The sequence below is a fragment of the Pseudopipra pipra genome, chromosome 1, assembly GCF_036250125.1.
Source record: "Pseudopipra pipra isolate bDixPip1 chromosome 1, bDixPip1.hap1, whole genome shotgun sequence".
NCBI classification, from domain to species: Eukaryota; Metazoa; Chordata; class Aves; order Passeriformes; family Pipridae; genus Pseudopipra; species Pseudopipra pipra.
The window spans coordinates 89867949-89876476 of NC_087549.1; the positions used below are offsets into that span (position 1 = coordinate 89867949).

Genomic DNA, 8528 nt, shown 5'->3' on the forward strand with positions numbered 1-8528 from the left:
CAAGTCCAGGCCATGAGTGTCAAATCTGTCTGATAGCACAAGGTTGCCAGCAAGTCCTTGCAGGGAACTGACCTTCTCCTTCCATGAGGAGGGATCTCCACCTGTCTTTCATCACAGTGTGTACATCCCTCTCCTTCAGTGATATCACTGGTTGGGCTCATTTTTCTCCCCTTGTTCTCCCCAGGGAATGGAAAGACCTTCTGGCAGGGAACCGTCCCTATGGTAAGGAATGAAGATGAAACCCTGCCTACTGAAGTTCAATCCTCTGGCATAAACCAGTGAACACTGTACACAATGACAGTATAATAAGTCTTTATTGAAGCAAGAGTGTGAGTCAAAGCAACAGGCAAAACACAAACACCAAGCATCAGAAAGGCAACAAACATTTGACTCGGCAGCGCTGTGTGCCAAATGCCCCAGCACACGACAGGAGACTGTCATGTTGTTGATGGTATTTTGTCATAATTATATGCAATTTGCTTACAATGTTGTTCAGCACAGATAAAATAATGATCAATCATTACTTGGCTTCTCACTGCGGAGTGATTGTCTCAGTCCTGAAACAGTCCTTTTAATCTGCATTCCTTAGTGCCTCCACATTGAGAGGGTGAATATTTGTATGGACATAAGCAACTGGACCGTATATTTCAGAGGGCACCAGATTGATTTCATGCATTCTGAAAGGACTTATTCTCTGGTGACTGCTCACAATTGCTTTGGTGCCCTTGACTGATATACTCTGTCTTGTGGCTCCATCCTTTGGGAAGCCAATTTGCATGTATATTGCCAATGATTATTCACTTATTTTTATTAGGGAATGTACATAGGACTCTTCTGAAAAGCTCTCCTATAGGTGCTACACGAACATTAGTCTTTGTGACAATTCTGCCACACAGGTTTTTCTGGAGCCTAAGAGGTGAACAAAATTGCTCTCGGCATTTTCAGCTACTGCATAGCTAAAAGGAAAATGATCCTTTCAGTAAACAGTGTTTTTTGTTTGCACAGAGCTCCTAGGCAGACACATCTCTTGAGGGAGAAGAAGGCAACATGATAAAGTCTTCATGAGCTAGAACACCTTCGTCCTCTGGGGCCATTTGGGATCAGTGTAGATATTTATCAGATAATCTGTGTCCTCTGCATCATTTCATCTCAGCATCTGTGGACACCATTGAATTGTCAGATATTTGCTGTGATTTCAGAACAGTGTGTTGACTGTCATTACTTGAAGAGCAAGCTCTAATCAGTCATGCTGAGTTTTCTTGTATAGATTTTAACTAATTAAAAAAATATACAAAATTGAAAGAACAGGGTTCTTTGGAGAAAAAGGGCCTGTTTTGGCTTCCACACACTATTTCCTAGGACAACTCACTGTAACTGCCTGGCACGAAGAAGGTACAAGGACAACTGAAGTCCTCCTGCTAAAACTCCTCTGCATGCTTTGTTCTCCATCACATCCTGCCCACAGGCTACAAGCAGTGATCGAGCCAGAGCATGGCTTTGTGTCTGTGATTTGAGGTCAGCTGGGACCCTGCAGAGTTTTTGCACCTTTTCAGTGGTGCACAGAGGACCAGAGGTGGGCTTCATCCTTCAGCTGCCCCAGAAGTTGTCTTCCTCTGTGCTGGAAGCCAAATTCAACAGAAAATAAGACAGAGAGCCTTGAACTGAGAAAGTGTATGCATCCCAGTCTGTGAAACCTGCTTAGCCAGCAGCCCATCAGCAGTCACTAAAGTTAAGTTTTACTCAAGCTAGGTGCTGTAGAATTCATTCCAGTATATGAAACCGCCTACCAGTTTGGCTTAGGGTTACCCAAACACCCCAGTGCTTATTCACAGTCACTTCCACTTTGACTTGCTTTAAGATTCAAACATTGTGACCACATCCCACAGCTTTCAATGGATTTGACTGCCCTTAGTCTTCTCACCTGGCTCAGGATGAAGTTTCTAATGAAGTCTTAGCAGAATTGGCCCATCCTGAACTGGTTTATTGTACAGCTGGCTATTTCATGTTAAAATGAATTATACAGCCATGAATATCATTCATGTGAGCATATTAAATAAAATAATTAAATAAAATAGTCAGATGTTTCCTCTATGTGTTTTTGTTTTTAAAATTAATTGAGCGTTTATCATTCTTTCCCCTTTGAATGACATCAGATAACTACTGTATAGCTCAAAAGAACTCCAGGTGGCAATGAGACTTGTGCTCTGTAATGTTCCCAGTTAGTGGTATGCTTTGAGACTATAACCACCAGCTAAGTTTTCATGGCTCTGTTTCATGATGGAAGACTTATGTACAGCAATTTATTTTGTTTCATACTCTTTATCATAAGAAGAATACATGAATCTATGTATGGACTGAAGTTTCCTATCAGTCGATGTGTACTGTCTTACCCCTTGCATTTCCACTTCTGGTCCAAAAGTTTGCAATTGTCTACAATACATCCCTTCTTTTTTATTAGCCTATCAAATCAAGAAGCAGAAGAGTGGCTTTCACAGAAATAGGACAGTTTACATGACTTCAGTATAATGTGAACTGCTTTAATAAAATACTACAGCAGTGATTGTATTCCTTCAGCCTGCATAATTCATTAGATCAGATTTTTAAGACCATATTAAAGTCACCCCTAAAACAGTGTTTTAGCTATTAAAATAGCAAAAAAACTTGTTCAAATCCCGTCCTTCCTAGGGCCCCACTTAATAAGTTCAATGTTATAGACTAACTAGATAAACCTGATTACTGTGAGTATAAATTCAAAAACCAAGTTAGTTGCCAAGTAGAATATAAACCACATTATTGGTACAGTTCATAAAATGGACAGCTTCCAGTAGTATACCAAAATCCTCTCCCCCCTTCTGGTGACTGAAATGTTAAAGCAGTAACAGTGAGCATTGGAGAGGTTCATTTCTGTCTCCACATTCATTCAGCATGCTGGAGCTAAGCTTTCTCTAGCAGGCCCAGTTCCGTTCTCCTGATGGAAATCATGTGTTTGGTGGAGAGAGGTTACTTCCTTCCACCTGAAAAAGGGGGTTGGGTAATTTCATCTCAGTAACTCAATGACACTAAGTTGGGATAAACACAAATTTACTGATTTTTTATAGAAATGTCTCAGCGTTAAACATATTCTATTGGTACCTAGGGTGACTGCAGCTAAAACTAGTTACACAGAGTTTTAGTGTGTTGATATGTATATACTATATATACAAAAATAAAACACATAGGCACACATTTAACTCTTAGATGCTCCTCTCTCAGATGTTCAGCTGCCATTTCTGTTGGATAAAAATGCTAGTAAATACTACATAGTAAGGAAACCAATATTCACCTGGAATTCTAGACATCATCCTAAAGCTTACGGATATGCTATATGCAGAATGCTAGGTAGTGTTCTGCTTACATCTTAGAAACCGAAGCTTTAATTTTTAATGTTGCAAAAATGCTCCCTATCACTGTGTTCCATATCTTTCAGCATATCAGCATTTCATAAGTGTTGCTAAAACAGTTACCCAAGATGCAGCTGAACATCTGGATCACTCTCTTTTTCCATTAGACTGAGTATCCAACATGGAAGGATTACATGTGCTCATCCCCCAAAATAACTGTTGAGATTGATGCTAAAAGGGGAGTGAAAGTTTCCTAAACACTTCAAACTTTTGCTTTGAATTTGTATAACAGGGCAGAATTTCCAATTGCTTCAGCCAGCGAGGCTGATGCTCCCTCCTAAAAGCTGCTGTGTGGATTGTCTTCAGAGGCCACCACTTTTCTTGCTGCCAAAACAAAGCACGAGCACTAGGACACAATTACTTCCACTTCAGGGAAGAAGTGTTTCACACAAGCTTTCTGCTTAGGACAAGATGAGTCACTGCTACTGTGTAAGCCCTACAGTGAGTCAATGATCCAATAATGGTTGGGTCAGAGGATCCAGATGACTTTAAAAAAATGCATAAAATCACTTAGATAAGGAAAAAAAAAAAGACAGAAAATGGACTGTGTGTATTTGTGTATTTGCACAAGTATACTTACAATAACACCATCATATACAAAAAAGTATGATCAAATGTATTTCACAGCTTCACTCACAGTTTAGCCTTAGCTCTGGATTTGAAAAGGTCTTGGAACCAGGCATTTCTTCTCCAAAAACATAGCTTGCCAAAAATATCTTCCCACTTTCCTTAGTTTTGCCATCCCTGAAAAAACAACCATGTGTCCAGTGCATACATATGTTACAAAAGAGTATGAGCACGATATAAACCACTCTCTTCCAAGTGTCAGACCTAAGACATCTCTATTTATGTATACAAAAGCTATCACAGACCACCTGCAAGGTATTTTTTTAGTTTCTCTAAGATTTCTAAATATTATTCAGGACTGACTTGATAAAATGTCTCTTTTCCACTGATTTTTGTTGCAAAGAGAAGCCAGCCATGTCAGAGGCAAAGCATTCTGCATACTGGGAAGACACATTCACATGTTCTGCGTGGTCCGGCCTGCCGGTGCCAGGTGGAGTGTCTTACCCATAGGAAGAAGACAAAAGTGAAGCAATGAAATCCATCAGGCTGAGGTGGCAGCCACATTTTGAAGATTTTTGTCTTTGTGTTTGATTTCCTGACTTTTCAGTACATTGTCTAATAGTAATAACTCTAGTTATTACTAGTGTGTAGTAATACCTGTGTGTAGAATAGTGTGTATTAGTAGAATTAATAGTGTGTAGAATACCTGTGATGCAGGAAAGAACAGGCTTCCTTGCACAGGGAACCTTTTCATAGCACTTTAATATTTCCATCACAAATTATTTGACTCAACACATCAAGACAGTTGACTTGGTCTTGGTAAATAATTTGACCCACAAACATGAATCAATGAAAAATGTCTGGTTTTCTCTGTATACTTTTACTCTGACCTCTTACACATATCAACAGGTGATAAACTATTTTACTCCTGTTTTCTCTTCAACAAATGTCCCTTTGAGCATCATTTTAGCTCTTTTAAAAGAAGTACTTGGAGTAGATACCCAAAAGTAATGTTCTCTATAACTATAAAAGCTTCATTACCTCAGGCTGGATTCACATCAGCATTTCAAAGGGGAGTCCCTTTTTCTTTTAAATGTTCTTCCAGTGTATCAACTTTTAAATCACTCTTAAAGGCTGGCTCTAAGTCAACAGCTTCATTTCCCAAATCAAGAAGCAGTATACTTCCTTGTGCTACTGTATGTGGGCAGTTAGCACAGGAAAGCCTTATATTTGAAAGAGTTTAGACAAAAATTCAGCAATAAATTGTCCCTGAATACCAAACATACACACGCACAGACAGAGGAAGAAAGCACTTTACAAATAATAGGATTGAAAGCAATAAACACTCAAAGCATTGGTGCCCATTTAAACGGACAGATGGAGCTGTTTGGGCCTATCAGGTCAATAATCCACAAACTAAGAAGGATTTATGTGATAGACCATAATGGCTTAAATCCACTTTAAAAAAGAGAGTTACAATAACTTCGAATAACACTCGGTATAGTCAGGTGCCTGATGAGGTAAATGAAGTTGAACCTTCTGGAATTAACACAGTTATTTAAAAATCAAATGTACTGGTGAAAGAATGGTTTTTTTAAATGCCTCTATTCTACTGATCTTCAAACTACCTAAGCTTTAATACCAGATGTCAAAACAGTGAGTCAGAGGTAGGCTGGCAGAGCAGCCTTTCCCTGGGGAGCAGTGCAGGGCCAAACCTCCCTTCTCTTTCCAACTTGAGAAAACCGAAAGTGCAGCCTTGGGATGTAATGGGCAAATGCTTGTTGCACACATTGCTTTTTCTTTCTTCCTTAGTTGACCTCTCAGCAATCCCTAACCTTTCAGAGGCTCGCACCTGCCATGAAGCAGGGTGACCCCAGCCTAAATGATGCTGCCCAGGTGATGATTTCCCAGAAGAGGCTATGGTCTGCACCAGGTCAGAGTGAATTGTCCCTAGCTAGTTTGTTACAGGAACAGGGTGGGTAGGGTTTCTGAACATTTTGCTGCTTCTGTTTGCTCATCAGTTCAGCAGCTTGATCCCTGGTTAAGCAAATAAATGTGTGACAGAGATTTCATGTGTTCTTTTCTGACCAACTGGGAGCAGAATTTCCTGGGTGCATCATGAAGTTGACTAAATGAGGCAGGTGTTTATTTTATTGCTACAACTGGGAGTGAGTATACAAACAGTAGCAAATATGAGTAAAAGCTCTTTTCCACCTTGCTGGGTAGTTGTCTGTTTCTGTATTGTCTTCTCTTCTACAGATCCTTTTCTATTTGCACATTCTTGACCGTGGCCTGCTTAGCTTTTCCTACTCCATCCCTCAAATTTAGTTTGTTCTCCAAACTATTTTTTTTTTCCTTCTAACTATCCAACATATTTGAAAACTTCTATACTGCGGTCACACCAACAGTAGTTTCTTTTTCTGGCCATGCAACAGCTTGGAAATATTTCATTATGACTGCATCTGTCAATATTGTTACAAGGCAGTAGAACAGCTTTTCACTAGCTGTAGAAGGTATGCCCTTCCAAGTTAACTGGAAGGGTATATTTAATGGTGTTTAAAAGCTAGGATAGGTTTGAGGAATACAAGCGACACCTCCTACAGAGGGGGATTTCCCCTCATGCAGAGTGGTGGGCGCATTATCCTGCACCCTTCTGGTCGTGCCAACTCATTTCAACTTTCAATCCAGAGAGCAAAGCTCAAAGTACTTCTCTTCCTCCTTCTGCCGAGGAAAGTCAGCTTAGTGATGTCTGAGGCACACAGTTACTCTGGATCCCATTGTGTCCCGCTGAAACTGATAAACAAATACAGAATAAACAAAGAAGCCCCAGGGAATGCTGTGAGCTGCTCAGCATATGTGCATGTTGCCCCTTCTTGAGTCAAGAGCTGTTCTGCAGGCAGCCCAGGAAAGCACATGGTTAAACACATTGATCTACAGTTTTCTCTTTGTTGCTTTCAAGAAGTTCAAAAGCCTTACACCCACCAGCAGCAGAAATTTGTGGGAGCTGAACAAAGGAAGGGTGCTAGGAGTTAACTTAACTGCTTGTGGTTGGTTCTGTGTGCTTGTTCCCCTGACGCGTGTATACATGTGTATGTATGAAATATAAGCAGCTTGAAATGTGTTTTTTTTTAATTGGAATCTGTTCTTTTTTTAATATATGTATATACAGAGGGATCCTAGTCTGTTCTGAAATATGTTTGAACTAGAGAAAAATGAAGAACTGGACTTCAATGTGAATTTGATTGCTTGTTCTATTTGTATACAGTAAGGCTGGAGGGGGAATAATGATAATTTAATTGGTCAGGTAAGGATGATATTCCTTTTATTAATGTTTGTTTTATTGTTTTTTATTCAGTCCTTGTTTCTGTGTCTTTTGATCAAAAAGTAATACCTGCTTAGGAAGACAGGAGAGGAAGAACCTTTCAGGTGTCCAAGAGAACTTATGTTATTTCCAAACACTGAAGCTTGGTAGATATTGCTTTATTATTTTCTCTCTCTGCTGAACAAAAGTTCAGCAACAGCATCTCTGAATGTATAAAACTTCTTCTCAATTTCTAACACATTGTCATTCTTTTTTCCATTAAGCAATAAAGAAAAATCCTATGTAGAAAAGACGAAGAAAATAAAGGTTTGGGGGTGTTTAGCAGTTCAGCATACCTGGCATTTGTAGTTATTCACTGGAGAACCTGAACAGGTATTTAACTTAGTCTCAGAATTAAGAGTATGTTTAAATATTCTTTTAAATTGGGTCAAGGATCACAGCTGAATGTGAAGAATGGTGTCATAGTTTTCTGACAGGCATAGGAAAAGAAAGAAGTAATTTTGATTTGAGTCGATGAATATTTAAACAGAGAATCACAGAATTAAGAAAAAGAGTCAGTTGTGGTAAAGAATTGTCTTGATTGCTCTGAAACGAAGTGATGTTTTCCATTTGAGGTTTCTGAATAATTTTAAAATACATTTTGAAAGTAATTTCAGATGGAAAATTGTTTTGTACTAGAAAAGCAAAATCACAGAATCACAAAATATTCTGAGTTGGAAGGGACCCACAAGGATCATTAAGTCCAACTCTTAAGCGAATGGCCCCTGTAATGATCAAACTCACAACCTTGGCACTATTAGCACCATGCTCTAACCAACTGAGCTACTTCAGGGACAAAATAGCATCACTATCAAAAATGTCACTTTTTTGCATGTTTGTCACACACCTCCAGCCCAATGACAGCTGGTTTTAAGAATAAACAGTTTGGTAAAATTGACCCAAATTCCAAAAACTATTACTGTAACTCTGTATAGAATCTTTCTCATTTGATGTTTTGTCCAGCTGTGGTCTTAATGCTGCAGAGAACATTAATAACACTTTACCTCTATAACCTACTGCCCTGTGGAATCCTTCAAATGTCAGGGTATATACTGGCTTAGAGAGGTTATCCTCAGCAAATGGATAACTTGTGAGTGAGCAGAGCAGCAAGACAGGCAGTGTCAGTGTCAGCAGTATCAGTCTGTGATGGTGGAGCAAGA

At 39.3% G+C, this 8528-nt stretch overlaps 1 long non-coding RNA gene across 1 annotated transcript; it reads right to left on the reverse strand.

Annotated features, from left to right (window-relative positions):
- Positions 1-295: 295 nt before the first annotated feature.
- On the reverse strand, positions 296-8320 carry LOC135418841 (uncharacterized). The gene is made up of 2 exons (XR_010432695.1): positions 4078-8320; positions 296-1156 (listed from the first exon to the last, which is right to left on the reverse strand). It is a non-coding gene; the product is annotated as an uncharacterized LOC135418841 (long non-coding RNA).
- Between the last annotated feature and the right edge of the window lie 208 nt (positions 8321-8528).